Here is a 16,658-nt window from a genome sequence, read left to right on the forward strand (position 1 = left end):
CCACAGCGATGGCTAATAGCAAATTTCACTGTTTTTCAAGTTTGTTTGTTTGTTTTCCAGAATACTGTCAAATCATTACAGAACACGCAGCTCGTATAGCACGGAAACATATTCCAAATACTAAAGGAAAATACTACATAAGTAAAAGTAGGGTTCAAATGAAGCAGGATGCACGGTATAATTGTGTTGTTCAAGGTAATAGAAGCTTTCACAATGTCGCATTTAAGAGAGGTTCCCTGACACACTTACATAAAGTTGCTCTCTCAAACCAAGCAATTGGACTTTTTCCTTAGTGTTTTATGAAAGATGCAAAAGAAGCAGACATAAAAGGAAAGCAAGGTGCATATAAATCTTTAAGGCAATAGGGATCCTACAAATCTTATTTCTTTTCTCTGTTCACCCTAGGTCATCATACAACTGAATCTAAAACCCAGCAAATGTTATTTTTGTATCAGGAGCAGCAAAGGAATTGTACTGTAAATTTGCCCTGATTCACCCATGCGAGGGACCAATTTGGCAGATCATCCATCTTGTTCACTGTACACTGTCAGGGATGGCATGAATTCCCTACATGATAAACAGATTTCTTCTCAGGTCTGTGTCCTTTAACCCACAGCAAGGTCAAAATTATGGCTGCCTAGCTAATAAACTGCACGGCACTCATTCAAGTTCCCTCTAATTTTGTCCCTTGTGCCAGCTTATACAAATTCTTACTGAATAACTAGAGCAGCTGCAAATTTCCTATACAATTCCTCATCCGTGCACTGCAAACCACATGCGCACACAGAGTGCAGAAAAAATCCAAAATAAAAAAAAAAACCCAACCACACAGGACTAAACAAAAGCATTTACTAATGCTTCTTTCTCCCTCTCCTTTCCCTGCCCAGCCTAATTATGTAAACAACAAAGGTAATCTATATTATCATCTATCACTGAAATGCTCTATGTTGCTCACATATTAGCTTATTTATTTTTTATATCACATATCAAGAGCTTACTTGAATTTCATTTTTAAGACCAATCTGCTGCTTATTTACTCAAAAAGGTAGGATTATCTGAATCTAATTTTGGCAGGCAGTACAGATGACAAACTGCTTTTTTTTCCCCAACGAAAGGCAAGTGTGTAATGATTTCAGATGAGGCATTATGCGCATATACTACAAATAACTCAAAGTATGTTCCCCATTCATTTTTAGCATTTTTCCCTTATGGAAAAACATTTTCAAGATCACATAAATATTTGAGGAAAAGATCCATTATTTGGAAAAGTCAATTCAATAATCAAATAATGCAAACAGTTCCTGTTAATCTACTTAAAAAATTAAATAGACATTTAGAGTACAAGTGACTGCTGACCGAACAAAGGGGAAAATTGAATGTATTCACTATTACAGATTTAACTGTCAATCCACAGCCATTTCACATGTTTTATGAAATAATTTGCTTGTATTTATTTCTCTCAAGTTCAGGACAAAGAAACAAATTCAGGACATCTGAAAAATACATATTAAGATTTCAAAAGTAGCAACTGAACACTTCCAGTGAAAATAATACATTGAAAGCTTTTCTTTAAAACCTGTTCTGCCTTTTTAACCCCAGACTGCACTGAAGAATAGCACTAACTGAAGAGCGATCTGGTTTCTTATGAGTGAATAAGTGACGTTCACCGAATGTTTACATGTTTGTATTTAGCGAGGAAGAGATCATTTTGTCAATATGAGTGTAAAACTGCATTACGGTAGGCTGTACAACCTGAAAACCCCATGGCCACCATTTATTGATGAAGTTACTTTCATAAATTCCAGATAAACTTTGCTATACCAAAGGGTGTTGCATTTTGCTTTCCAACAGCCTGTATCCAGTTTTGAAACCTGAAGCAAAAGCTCAAAAGCTTCAAAAATAAGGCGCTAGAAGTAAAGAGCTGGAGAGGTCAAGAGCATCACCAGTGACAAGGTCATTGCAGAACCTGGGAATTTTTTAAGTCTCAGGTAGCCAAAGACATCAGCTATGCCCTGCACTTTATAGAGGATGGGAGAAACGGTCTCCCCAAACTAACTTGGTGGAAAGATGGTGTCCATTAGGTCCCAAGCATGTTATGAAGACACAGTTCAACATGGCAATTTTAAATGATCGGGAAACTGGTGTAACTTCTGCACAATTACAGGTTGATGTTGACAAATGTCATTAAAGATTCAAATACACCATAAATGCATTTAAGCGATCCAAATCTTCAAAGGTGCAGGTATAACTGAGTCATGAAAGGGCAAAGGCTCTACCATGCACTTTTTACATTATTAATTCAAAATATACTTCTGGGATTTAGGGAAGTTAGGCACTTCCAACCAATTTTTAAAAACACATTCAAATATGCAGCATAGAAAATAATCATCAAATGCAAATCAAGTACTAGGAAGTGATGTCTGCATAAATGGGCCAGCAATTTGAAATATTTGGCAAGTGCAGTTGGCCTCCATTCATAGCTAAAACATGAAGACAACTGAAACACCAACACTGGCTATTTCAGAGTTGATGAAAACAGCTAAGAGAGAGCTATGAGCATACAGTGAAGGGGAGCATTCAGGTCTTTGAAGGCAAATATGTCTTCATAAAGACAAATACATCTGATGCAGTTTGCGAATGCCAGAGCGCCGTACTTGGGAACACATCACTCCTGGCAGAACACATGGTCCTTATTCTTAACTCAGGAAATTCTTCAGTTTTGTTTTTTTCCTACTACAATACTAGAAAGGGATGCATAATCTATAAAGAAGATATACAAACAAATGGAAACAAAGTCAACATTATACAAATACCTTCTGTTTTCTTTTTAAATGCTATTTTCCCGTTAAACCACGACAATAAAATTGCTGCTTGAATGACCACCTTCTTGCAACAAAACCCCAAACCATCATCACAGCTTGCCCATTCCCCTCCCCACCCCTTAGCAGTTGTAAGTTAAGAAACTAAACAACCTTTGCAAACAATTTAGCATATAAGATCAGGGTCTGTTTGAGCATTTTACAAAACTGGTTGAGAACCATAACAAATTGACCTTGCCTTAATTATATGAACGCAGAAAATCTTTTGTGGTCTTGCATTCCTTAGCACAATAGATGAAGCCAAATGATGCTTTGGTCCCATCTATCCTCTACACCTTCCCCACAGCTTCTATCATGATAGTGCTTTGGAAAATGGGAGAAAGTCTGAAAACAGAGTTCCAGTCTCAGTTCATTGGTTACGGTGGTTTTCCTGAACTTAACATTAGGTTTTCTTATTCTTCTCCAACTGTAAGATTTCTCATCCCCATGCTGGGGTCAGGTCCCCAGTACTGGATCCTGGGTTCTGAATTGCTTGAACACTGGCTGTAGAACATTTTGGACTATGATTATCCCACCAGTGGCCTGCAAATTACCTGAAAACACCTCCCCCAAGACAGTATCAGCCTGACACATTCCTCTACGAGGTCCGATCATGTTCTGCCATCGTAACGTGACAAAATCCCTAGGGTGTAATGAACCATAGGCTGCACCAAGCTCCCCTCCTGCAGCACTCCTGAGCATGCCCCGCTCGGCTGCATGAACTCACCAGTTAGAGACTTTTAATTATATTCTGCAAAACTGCAGGGCACTGGTTAAGAAGGGCCATTTTTATGATGTACAGGAACTCTTCCGACCACAGGAAGTAATCTAACATGGCCCTCCATACAAAAGCAGTGGTACAGCTCAGATTCACCGCACACTTCAGCTGGATCCTCCTTCTGAAGCTCAGGACACCTAGATGCAAAGACTTGCAGGTGATGCCTGCTACAACCTCCCCGGAAAATCACAGACGTCTACATGACCTGACACCAGTGCCGGATGCATCCCCCTCAACAGAGGTATCTAGATGACAGAGCAGCGTTGAGACATGGATACGGTTTCACCAGTCCCAGAGGCATCACGCTGCTGTCTGCCAGCACGGGCAGATTCCTCCAGTGGAATTTCTTGTACGCATTTTGAGAGCTCAGGTTTGCCACTTTTGCTCAGACCCTGCCTCAACTCCTACAGCCATGGCAGCGAACTGACTTTACGTCCACTTGTAAATCAAAAGTTCAGATTTGAACAAGAGCATCTGAATTCGCAAGCAAAAACCACAAGCTCAACACACCGAGCCTCTCCTCCCAGCATACTCGCCTGCCTATAAAGAGCACTCTGTACTTTTGCAGCTCAGGAACCGCTGGGAGAATAAACTGCCCAACCTTTGTTGCTAACACAAGCTTACCTAATAAGCTGCAAAAGGACTCGTGGGGAACAAGGTACAGAACATGGAGAAGATGGGGAAGACCATGCAAAACACAGAAGGTATTCAGGAGCCCCTAAAAGGATTATGAAAAATATTGTATTCTAAAGACAGCAGGCAAGACAACAGCTGCCTTAAGTTTCAGAGCGAGGTGGACTGAAAAAGCAGATCCACTATAATTTTCAGAGACAAATCTCTGTAGTTTATCTGATCCACTATTTAAATTTCAATACAGAGTCCTCTATCTGCAGTAATAATAACCTAAATTCCATTTAGTGTTCATTTGAGCAGTCAGGATAAAGTCATTTCTTATTATCTCCCCACTGTGTAAAAAACAGCTTGAAGGTAGGAAGTCAGCAAGCATTTTCACCAAAAAGTAATTATTGTAAGTGACATTTTTACTGCTGGCATGCCATAAGGCGAACTGCACATTTGGAAGGACAAGTTGCTAAAACAAAATGACAGGGTACTCTGTGACATTCCGACAAGAACCCAAACATGATTTAACTGGCGCTTGGTTTGATGCAACTTTTCGTAATGTCCAGAGCTCAGGCTTCAGGTCTATGCCAAACTAGTCAAATTCAAAGCTCCTTATGGAGGAACAGCGAGAATCGCCACGTCCTGAGCACAGCGGAGCGGGGAGACAACGAAGCATCCCGTGCTCTGCTCATTCCCTTTACGGCAAATTAGTAGAGAAGATGAAAGCAGACAAATGTGGACAGGAGATTTCTCGGCAACCTCTTAAAAGAGCACTTGCTACTTCAGGGCCTGCATTTACCTCCTCGTGCAGATGAGTTAATGGACAACAACAGACCTGGCAGGTTGCCTGAGATCAAAGTGTCTCATACTGGGACTGGATTAGTTTCCGTTTTCCCCTGATGATTAGACTGCCCATCCTATCCAATTTGTAGACCAAAAAACGGGGTCCTGAGAATCAGGACCTGATCACACAGCTGATCAATGTCAACATCCTCAGGACAACTGCCTTGCTCTCTTTCCCAAGGTCTGAAAATTTCAGGCAGAGATTTTTTTTTCTCCAACCTTCTATCTAATTTTACCTTTAGCAATGGCTGTCTTTGCAGGATCTTCTAAAGCATCGTAACAACTCTCCTCGCTAACAGTGGTGGAGTGCAAGTTTGAACCATGTAATAAATCTGATCAGCATTTGTGGAACAGCGCTGCAATACATCCCTCTTCTGACTAATTAAAAGAAAATACCCGTGAAAGCTGAACGCTTTCTCTCAGGTAGTGGTTTTGGTGGATTTACTTTAAGTGAGTGAACCTTGCCTATTCACAATTTGCAAATTAATGTGGCTTATGAAAATACGATCCTCCCTACAGTTATAAACTCCCACAGTTATATGTAGGGCGTATACAAACCTCCCTACAGTGCGCATATATAATGCTGTAAAGTGTGTAGGTACGTGCAGTTATGGTTGCAAGCACTTGCTATAGTTACGATTACAGATTTCCACTATGACCGTGGAGATTTTGTTTGTTTGTTTTGCAAATGTTATAACTTTGGGGAAAATGTTATTTTGGGTCTTGGCTAAGAGGGAAATTTTATGTGGATGGCGGGAGGGATCAAAAGAAAGCCCCTTTAGGAAAGTGTGCAGATGTATGCATGTCTGCACTGAAAGGCGAGGAAATCAGCTTTGGTTAACTCTGAAATTACTGGGGCAACACTGAAAATGAAGGTCCCCCTTCTGCATATGAGTATATGTTAAATGACAGGAGCATATAAAACTATATGAATGACGAAGGTAGATGTTAGAAGTACTTGAAAAAACGGCTTCTGAGTTGTTAGGATTGTTAAAGGATTACAATGTTTTGCTGCAATTTTATGTTGCATTTTCAATAATTATGTTATCTTTGCGCTTGTATTAAAAAAGTACGTTTTCAGCCACTCTAGAAACCAGAAGGAGCTGGAGAAATCAAATGAAGTTCAGAAAAGAGCAAGTAAGATGGGAGCTGACGACAGACTCATGAAGAGAGATTTACAGCTGGAGATTTAAAAGTACTTAGTGAAGTTAGGCAACCAATTCTCCTTTCAATGAATGCGCAACCACAAACGCCTCAGATGGTCTTGCAAACCCCACTATTGTGCCCAAACCTATGTTAAGACTGCAACTTCTCATAGCCAAGAACTGGCATCAATATCAGTTTAAGGTATTCCTGCCCTGGCTCCATCCTTTACCTCCATTTTTGCCTGACACTGAACCACAATTGTGCTGCCCCAAGTGGTTGGGGGAAGCAAATCTGTGAACCAGATTTGCAAAACAGCTGCCCACCGCCCCACACCTGCAACACAGTACGGGTGGAAGGGATTAAGAACAGGAGTTTGGATCTCTTTCCTGATCTCATCTGCAGTGCAAGCCCATTAGCAAAAGAATGTTTTTTTATGCCAGTCCTAGTGTAAGCACGATGAAGAAAGTCCTACTGCAGCCTTGTGAGTTAAATGTTGCTCGCAGAACGACAGCTGACGAACACCCTGTGCCCAGGGCCATCCAACCAACTTTATAACCAAGCAGAGGCACGTCTAGCTCCTGTGTGATCTATGCCTGCTGGCTCTGGATAGCATGCAGTGAGGAACCAGGGCAGGGGACCATCCTGCTCAGCTCACAAGCTCTGGTCGGGTCACATCTTCCTCCCTGCACCTGCCTCTTCCAAAGCCTTTGCCACGTGGAGTATGCCAATGCCATCACCTGGCGCTCTCTTTCTCTGGCCGCTGCAGGAAGACATCATTGAATGCCGTGGCTGGTGAACACTTGCAGCCCTTTACACACATCCCTCGAGCCCACACCTTGCATCAGCGAGTGCCTTATCACTCTCCGAGACGTGTTTTGTGCCCCACTGATGCAAAATGCCTCAATAGCTGTAAAATTCTGCTCTGCACAATACATGCACCATGCTGCGCCTGGATACGGGGAGGCAAATCCGGGTACTCGTACAGGAGGAACAGCTAAGCAACGTCGCACAGAGCTGGACAACTGTAAGGCTGCATAAACTCAAACCATCAAACTTCTACTGAGTTAGGAGGACTCTGGTACTTGGCTGTCCGCTGCAGCGTGGATGGGCTTGGATGGGGAGTACAGGTTGCTACAAAGGGCAGCCTGAACATCCAGGATATCCAGAATCTTGTGCAGAAAGATATAACTGGAGTTAATTAATTAAAATTAAAAGTTGCACTGAGATCTATCGGACTTTGAAACAGACACACCAACCCCTGACACAATGGCACCACCTGACAAAACTCTCAAACAAGAAGCATTAAGGGACACTTTTGAAATGGCCTACAGGGAAGCATGAGGTCTCTATACAGCCATGATTTTAAGCGCTATTTTACAATGAATGAAGGGGAAAAAAAAGGAACTTGAGAATTCTTTTAGCTGGACGTAGAGACCCGCTCGGAAACATCAGAGCAATGCTCAGGTCAGGCCAAGAGCCCCAAATCCTTTCCCAGTCTCATTGGCCAAAAGCAGATGTCTAAGGAAGAGGTAAACAACACAGCAAGCACGTAGGGAGAATCTCCTCAAATGCCTACCTGCTCATGCATAGCTTCTTGAGCCAAAAGTAGAGTCTTTGCATTGTAGAGTGCTGAATGATAATTTTTTGTTTTTTACATATCACCTTTAAACAATTAAAAAAATCCTTCTAAAAAGAAATCAGATTTTAAATTAGGTGATTAATGGCACAATCATGGCTGCTTTAAAAGACATTGCTCTACTCTGCTAATCTTTATTTAATATTCTGATTTTTCTGTGTTTCTGTAACTTAGAAGTCAATGTTTAGAAATAACTCTGGAAAATATTTTCAATAACCTTATTATTAAAACTGCTTGTGTGCAGAAACTTTACTAAGGATTTTCTGAATATTAAAACAAGTATGTCAAGAAAGCAATCAATCAAGGTGCCACAACCCCACATAGTTATATTTTTAGTAGAATCAAAATAAATGCGTGCACCATACCTTTTGGAAAACAGAGTTAGAGCTTTTAGAGGTTCTGCTGCAGTTTATGGTGTCTTTGTTGACTTTCTGACCTTATGATTAGAGACTAACTTTAACGTCTTACCATGTTTATGACTGTTTGTTGTCCTCCTCTGTCATAAGCCTGAGTGTTAAGGTATTTCTATATCCTCCTTTGAGATTTTAACCTCTTCTCTGCTCCATACAAGAGTACGAAGCAGAATGCATATGTGCACTGTGCACTGCATTTAAATCTATCTCCCCCACGAAACAATGTGGACATTCATTTGCTATGGGCAAGATACATACGGGATGGATCCGAGGCTAATGACTGCCTTCCTTCCCCAATACAGAACTCCCATCTAACATCTGCAGCACAGTGGGTTGTTCCTCGTCTTAGAAGAAAGCAGTTGAAGAAGAGTGACCCTGAACATTGCTATACTAAATGCACTCCTCTTCGGGAGCAGTACTGGCTAAAGTACTGAAACAAAATGACATTTACATTGTACGCAACAATATTATAAAAGCTATTAAGGTACATTATTTTACACATCCTCATAATCTCTCCATACTGCTTTACTTAATTTGTGATAAAATTGTTGAGAAAGGGTACTTAATGTAGGACAGTCAGTAAAAGTAATTTATCATCTTCCCGCTTCGGTGCTCACGTTATCAGCGAACTCATTTTCTGCATTCATCATGCAATCAGCCTATTATTTGCATATTAATCAGGCAGTGGACCATGAAAGAGCCGCATCCCAGCCAAATGCTGCACTATCTCAGGAGGAACACTCAGTAATTATCATACATCAGTGTTATGATGTGGTAATTGATTATAACATCTTTCTGTTGCCCCTGGGGAGTCCCACTGCTAACCCAGCTTCAGGCATTCTGTGCAGATTTTTCTCTGAAAATTAGAGAAACCATTGCTGTCCTTTTATTAGATTTTTTTTTTTTACCTTTACAATAGACAGCTCTCTGAGGATTTCCAAGTTACTTTTGCCTTTTTTTTTTTTTTTTTAAAATGAAACCTTCATTAGGAAAAACCCCACCTGCCTCAGAACAGAAAAAGTCAAAAAACCCAAACCAAAACCCCAAAACAAAACAGTTGGGCTTGTTCTTGTTCATCCTCTCTCTTTCAAGGTCTGGTGGCTTTTTAGGTGCTGGTGTTGCTTACATAATACCCTTCCCCATCCAACACAACAAAATGTTGCAACTTCAATAGACAGTAATTGCAAAGTTCGCATAAAGGCAGTTAAGCTGCTTTATTTAGGTGCCAAATGAGAGGCTAATTTTGGTCCTCTCGTAAAGGACAAATGAAACATCTGCCAGTTCAAACTTGCACTATTTTTAGGACTCAAGTTCCAGAGGAGTAAAAGAGAGAAACAAACATAAAACACAACCGTAGTTACACTGCAGCTATCACACCTCCTTCATGTGAGCAGACCAGGCAGAGAGGAGCCGGAGGGGGCAGCTCCCGTCTCTGCACCCATCCCAACTTCCCTTGGGCAAGCGAAAAGGAGGGATGTCTCAGGAGAAGGCACCAGAGGGGACCATCACACGCCACGCGATAGAGAAGGACGTTTTGGCCAGGCTCTGCAGCGGGGCCGGGCTACCTGCGAGGAGAGCTGGTGAGAACACCTCGCAAGGACAACGTTACTCTCCAAAGCAGCCGATTGTCCTGGGACAGTCTCATCGGAGAGACCCTGAGCACTGACAGCAACATGGGGATGTTTTATCAAGCTCAGGTTTTGCCAATAAATAGCATCAAACAGCGCCCGAATTATTCTGGGGAACACTCACTCTTTTCAACCCCACTATAGGGCACTACAGATACAGCCAAAGAAACACGTATCTTCTAAGTTGCTATCAGCAATATCTTTGACAAGTATAAATATGGGACATGTACTATCAGGACTATTTTACATTTCTTGTTGTCATTGTATTTTCTCCTTTCATTAGGCTTTTTAATTGGATTAACTTTCATTTAAATTTGATCTCAAATCCACTTTGCTTTGTTTTCAATGCAAGCTGTGTTTCTCGTCAGATTTAAAATAATCACTGGATTCTTTCATTTGCTGTTTCTCTGGATGGCTGCTGGCAAATTTAAAAACCTCGAATACCCATCAAATTAGGTGAGACAAATTCATCAGTTTTTCTCGCATCCTAATGCAAAGGACAGGCTAGAAGGTAACTCAGAAGATATTAATTTTCTGATAATTTTCTGTTTTTTCTTTTTGGGAATGATTTGCTATCAAGTAATATATAACTCTGTAATCAGAACAGGATTTCGTTGTTAGAGTCTAACAGGCTGTTTATTTCCCTGTTTCAGGGCTACTTGGTGGAGAAGACAGCTGCCTTGTAGCTCCATCCCCATTATAAGATGGGGATAACAACAATAGCAATTCGGTGCTAGCACACCTTTTTTCCAGTATTTTGGGAGGAAAATAGCCCATTATCTGTTCTTTGAATTGAAAGCAAGGTAATTTTCATCCAGCGGAGGAGCATTTTGTAATTTGCTGAGCAGCAGTTGGGCTGTTGCCCGGGGACGGCTGCGGGCGCGATGGCTATCTCCATCCCACCGGTGGCAGCCACATGGCCACGGGGGCTGGACCTGCAGCCCCCTCCTTTTCCCACAAGCAACCAGAAGACCAACGTGAGCTTCTGCCAGCTGCCAGAGCCTCCTATTACCAACAGAAAAATATCTGCTCCCTTCGGAGAAGAGCCTTTCCGACCTCTATTGCAGCTGCCAGCCCACGGGGGACAGATCCCGGCCATCACCCCGGCTCCTGACCCACCCCGGAGCTGCCTGGCCTTCCCGTGCCGCAGCACGACTGCACAGCCTCGCTCGCGTTTCAGTGCTGCTCCAGTTGTTTTTATATTTGGCTTTCTAACGTGTCAGCTCATCGTTTTCCACCCAGCTCCTCTGGGGTTAGCAGCTGGCAGGAGAAGCCCCCCGCGCCTGGAAGCCCCCTCCCCAAAGGAGGCTGCTCATCTCCAAATGAGCAAGCGGAGGGAGAAGAAAATGCTGGTAATTAATGAAATGAAGAAATAAGCAATGAAATGATGAACAGTGGAATTTACAGAGCTGTAGTATTCAAAGGCCATGGTTTCTTTTAAACAAGGCCTGAAGAGAGTGCAAGGAAGTTACATGCTCAGACTGACGCTGAAGCTACAGTGGAAGCACGTATTCACAAACTACCTCCACTTCTCAGCAACTATTATGCTAACTGGTACCCCTATAAACTACCTGAGAAGCGTAGCAGCAATAATGGTCAGGAAAGTTTCTTTTTTCATACAGCTTAAAAAAATATATTCATTCATTAATTCTGATTTTTAAAAATGAAGACTTTGAGAATGAGGCATTAGTGTGCCTGGCTAAATGCTACTGCAGAGCTGCACACAAGCTCCTTGCTTGGAAATCTTTTCCCACACACCAAAGGGGAGTGGGCGTAAAGGACCCATACTCCCAAATTAACCACAGAAATAAAACATAGCTGCAATTTGACTGGGTAACTTCTCCAAAACGAATGCTACGAACCCATAACCACACCTCAGAGTGAATTAAATTTGTCTTCAGAATCCAGCATGAGTCTCCTCTTTGCCGTATTAATACGAAAAGCGTGTTGGTGCTTTGTCATTGTAATTCAGCCGCAAGGAATATCTGCCTAGAAAATACTGTTCACTCTGTGATTATACATTTTACTTTAGCGCTTTTATAACAGTAAAGCTATGACCACAATGAGGATGGAGTCATCTTCTGCAAGTTTAATCACTGGGTGGTCCAATGGACAGAAAAGCATACAACTAGGACAGGAATTTCTCTACAAATACCGACTATTTGCAAAGCATCGCTGCCGGACAAAGGACTACAGCCACGCAAAACAGCCTGGGGAGGACAGAACTAGGCAAGAGGCAGAAATGACCAGATGATGGCTAGCGATGATAGCCAATGTTACATTAAGAACAAACGCGAAACACTGACTTCACGCTGCATTCCCAGGTCCCAGTAAGGTGCCTTGACAGTGATTCTCCCAGCTTTATTGATACCCAGAAAGGCTGCCAGGAAGGTTTTCATGGTCCAAGTGTCAGGGAAATGGCACAGAATACAATCACACACATTACAGACAGACTACAACAGCTGCCCTTATGAGGAGCCAACTGATATCCTATGGTTTGAAATGAAGACAGCCACGGCCAACTGCTTCAGAGCCGCAATCTCAAGCCACACAAAGAATGCGGAAACTTCACCACTACGCGCCAGTGCACTTCAGGGTTAGCATGAAGATAACTGTTTGGCTGATTTAGTTGTTCAGCTCCAAACTTTAAAAATGCGTTTGCACCTAGCACAAAAGGAGACAACCTTCTCAACCAAATGCAAAGACTCAAAACTTGGTCATCAAATATAAACCATCTATGCAAGGAATCCTTGCAGTCCAACTACTCAGCTATTAAAAGCCATGGGATCTCCCTTCTCTTCCATCGTATAGACTACATTAACCACAAACAATTCACGTCATACGATTTTATTAACCTGGAATGCCAGCAATGACTGCAAAACAATCTCTCCCTCGGTTTTTGATTCAACAACAAAAAATAGCTCAAATTTGGGAAGATCTGTCAGCATCACTGGACTGATCACTTGTGTGATCTCAAGGTACTAAGGATTCAGCTCTCCACATGCTAATCCCAATCATGCTCTGGAGCACCACCTTGGGCAGCTCTGCCCGTCCAAAACAAAACAGTACAATGAAACAAATAATCATGAACCATGGAGAAATGGGGGGATAAGAGCTCCTCCATTACCACCATGTGGCTAGTGAGCTCTTCTCGAAAGCGCATTAGGATGGTAATCCTGAATATGGATTGCAAGCCTGAAATACACTCTCTCCCCACTTTGTTTCTCTCAGAGTAGTCAATGTGACAGCATCCTTCTGTTATTAGGTAAACCGGAAGATCTACCCAGTCCACAGTTAACTATCTGCCTGCTCAGCAGCTTCTGTACTGAAAAATATTACAGGACTATGTGTTACATAAATGAAAATATAATGGATACCTGGGTTTGTCATCATTCCACAATATGTCTGTTAATATCATAACTACAGTAAACCATAGATTGCATTCTGATTTTTTTTTCAGTTTTCTTTCCCAAGGGATGATAAGAAGTAATCTCCCTGTTGTTACAAATGTTTTATTTTGAAAATAAAGCTTCTATGCATATTTTAGTTGATCTAAATACAGTAGATCTTGGGTTTTTAAATCACCAGATAATATGCAATTATCTCAAGCTAGATTCTGATTTTGAAACAAGCTCTAATTAGCTCCCCATTTTATGCTGCTATAATCCTTTCTTCAACTCCCATGAGTGTTACTATTGCTAAGCAGCATGAGGTTAGGAATGATGGATGATACCCAGAAAGGAAGACAAACAAAAGGGAAATTCAAAATCCCCTGAGATCACCCGCAGCTGTATCGGCAAATGAAGATTTCCACATTAGGTCATAAGACGACCCTTACAGAAACACATACTAAAAAGGCACGTCTTTTTCCCACTGAGTATTTGCAAGTCTTTAATGTAGTATATAGAGAGTATATGTCCTTCACAGAGGAAAAATACAAAAGTGAATAAAAATTCAGCTTTCCTGGGCATAGCTATGAAATCAACAGCACCAAAAAAGAAACTTTGTCTTAATGTCATATAGATGCTCAGTAAAGACATAAGACCCCAAAATAAAACAAACTAATGAGAGCTATATGCAGTACAAGTATTTAGAAAAATATCCAAGCACATAAACCTTCTTCTGGCACATGGCTACTGTCCAAACCCAACCCAGCTCTGATCATCAGTAATGCAACTAAATAAGGGTCAAATTCATCATGAAAAAATGCTGATGCAGTTGGGTGACACTAATTCAACTTTTTTTTCCATGTGATTTGGTCCGTGCTTTTGACACATAAATCATTAAAAAGGCAGATTTACCCAAGGGCATTAGAGCATTTAGGTGGAAAGAAATACACAGGAAAAATGTTAGAAAAGACTGTGATACTATTTTTGACCACCTAGGGTACAAACAACATTTTTGTGTAAAACACGTTCACTGAAACTTGCACAAAATCACCAAAGCCTTGAAAGGTCACAGGCAGAAAATACAGATATATATCTGGTTGTAATTTTGGTATAGACTGGGTTTCTTCAAAATTCATAAATATAGCTTTCAAAGAAGGAAAATAAGCCCGGCTTCTCTTTGCTATCTCAAATTATATATACATATATATATAAAAAAAAATGCTTATCCATTCATTCCCACATATAAAAGACTGATGGGTCCATCTGTCCATGTGTGACAATGGAAAATTACTGGACAAAATAAGAGATTTTCATGAATGAGGTGTTAATCAAAACCTTATGATCTAGAAGTGTAACTAACGGGGTCAGAAATCCAGAAAATCTTGCTAGTTTGATAGAATAGTGCCAAACGGTAATGAAAATACTGACAGCTAATAAAAGTTTGAGACGTTACTATGCATGTTGACACTCTGTACACCGAAGACCTTGGCAAAGCACTCAGGAGCCACTGACTGTATTAGTTTAATTTCACTTCTTTCCCTTCATGCATTCAACAAGTTCCAAGCCAATTATATTACACGGAAAAGGCTCCAGACCTTTTCTTGTTTCAAAACTGTTCTGATTAATTTCTGTTTTAAAATTACAAGTATGCAACCTTTTCTGCCTTGATTTTCCTGGGAAATGTCTCAGAAGACCAGAAAATTGGAGCTGTCTTTTTTTTTCCCTGCCCTGGAGTGGAGGATCTTTCACAAATGCATAATTATTATTACCTTTTCCAAACTGTTTGCTGCGCTTTTAATTACAGAACAGCTGCTAATAGAAGAAAATTACCAAACTGCCCTTCCTCATTTAAATAACTTGGTTTCGCTCTTTTGTTCTGCGTGGTGTCATAAACTTCCTTATTCCTTTATACAGAGAAAGGCACCAAGAAAAGAACGTCTTGTACAACAATTTTATTTTTAATCATTGGAAAGAAGGAAGAAAAGGGCATGAGCCCACTTTCTCATTTGTAAGTCTGCTTTAAGGAAAGAAGGAGGGCGATCATCAATAATATGATTTTATTAGCTGATAGGAATGTGTCGCCTCACAACATATTAGCTCAAGGGCAAGAACTGACAAACGAGATTGGGAGTGTGGGAGGGGAACAAAATATCACGGCAGCAAAACTGAACTTCCTGAAGGAAACCACTTTCAGCTACCAGCGATCCTCACGGGAATCCATAAGGTGGTTGGATTTTAATACTATGGGCTTGTCTTTCAATCTTTTATAATTACAGTTAGTCATAAATATGATGATTAGCAATAACAATGCAGCCTTTTCCCAGCTCCTCTGATTTGAAATTCCTCTTAAAATGGCTATAATTAATTACTCATATTTTCCATGCTGTCTTAGGCGTTTATAACTGTAACAGTTACTCTTGCATAGTACTGATGCTACAAAAAAATAGTCAATGGCATGCTTTTAATGAACAGCAGCATATAAAATGTCGCAGGAAATTTCCATGTTCGCTAAATGGTTGGCTATAAGTAACAATAGCCCTATGATTGCAAATAATTTTTTCCCATTTTGGTTTTGTTTTCATGGCTTGTGTTTACCAGGGGCATTTTTTTTTTCTTTCATCTATTTATTTTCAACTGTTCTTTTTAAGAAAAACGTGGACTGAATATCATCACGTATTTTCTTCCAATAAAATCTTTTAAAATGCAAAATAGTTTCCCAGTAGATAGAAAAAGCAGTTTAGTTGGGATATTCAGAATAAACCCAGCAAGCTCCAGAAAGAGAGTGTGTTTCAGAATGGCAGACAGGTGGAAGAAGAGCACAACCCATCCTTCTCTGTAACCTGAAATACAGTAATTCTCCAATACAGGGCACCAGCTGTAAGTACAGAGCAGGGCACAAGTATTTTTCTAGAGTACAAGACAGCCCGAGTGGTTTACGTCAGTTAAGCATATCATTGGTAAAAAGTCTGTGTGGGTAGAGTTTGGTATCTAACAGCAGGAACACAGCTGTTCTGTTCCAGCCTCCTTCCTATACTGTGGCCATCTTACAAAACCTTTAGCAATTCACTTCTCTCTGACACTCATCCTTACTGCATCTGCTTTTTTGCAAACGGAAAGGGGAGGGAGAAAAAAAGGTCGGCTTGGAATATTTAACGAAGCTTGAAAAAGAAAGACATAACGTGGTCTTTTCCCCACCTTCAAATTAACAAAGCAGATTTTGTGCAAATGAAAGTGGGAAAAAAATATGCCAGCGAGTAAGGCAGCTGGAGTACGTAGATCACATTACAAACGAAAGGCTTGTTTTACAGCCATTGTCACATGTCAAGTTGATAAGCTGAACTATGGT

The 16,658-nt window shown here is 40.9% G+C and overlaps 1 protein-coding gene across 1 annotated transcript in view; it reads right to left on the reverse strand.

Moving 5' to 3' along the window:
- CUX1 (cut-like homeobox 1) overlaps positions 1 to 16,658 on the reverse strand; it is a gene marked incomplete at its 5' end in the record, with an annotated part of 68,866 nt that overhangs the window by 17,023 nt on the left and 35,185 nt on the right. The window lies entirely within an intron of this gene.

The sequence above is a fragment of the Fulmarus glacialis genome, unplaced genomic scaffold, assembly GCF_000690835.1.
Source record: "Fulmarus glacialis isolate BGI_N327 unplaced genomic scaffold, ASM69083v1 scaffold26154, whole genome shotgun sequence".
Taxonomy (NCBI): Eukaryota; Metazoa; Chordata; class Aves; order Procellariiformes; family Procellariidae; genus Fulmarus; species Fulmarus glacialis.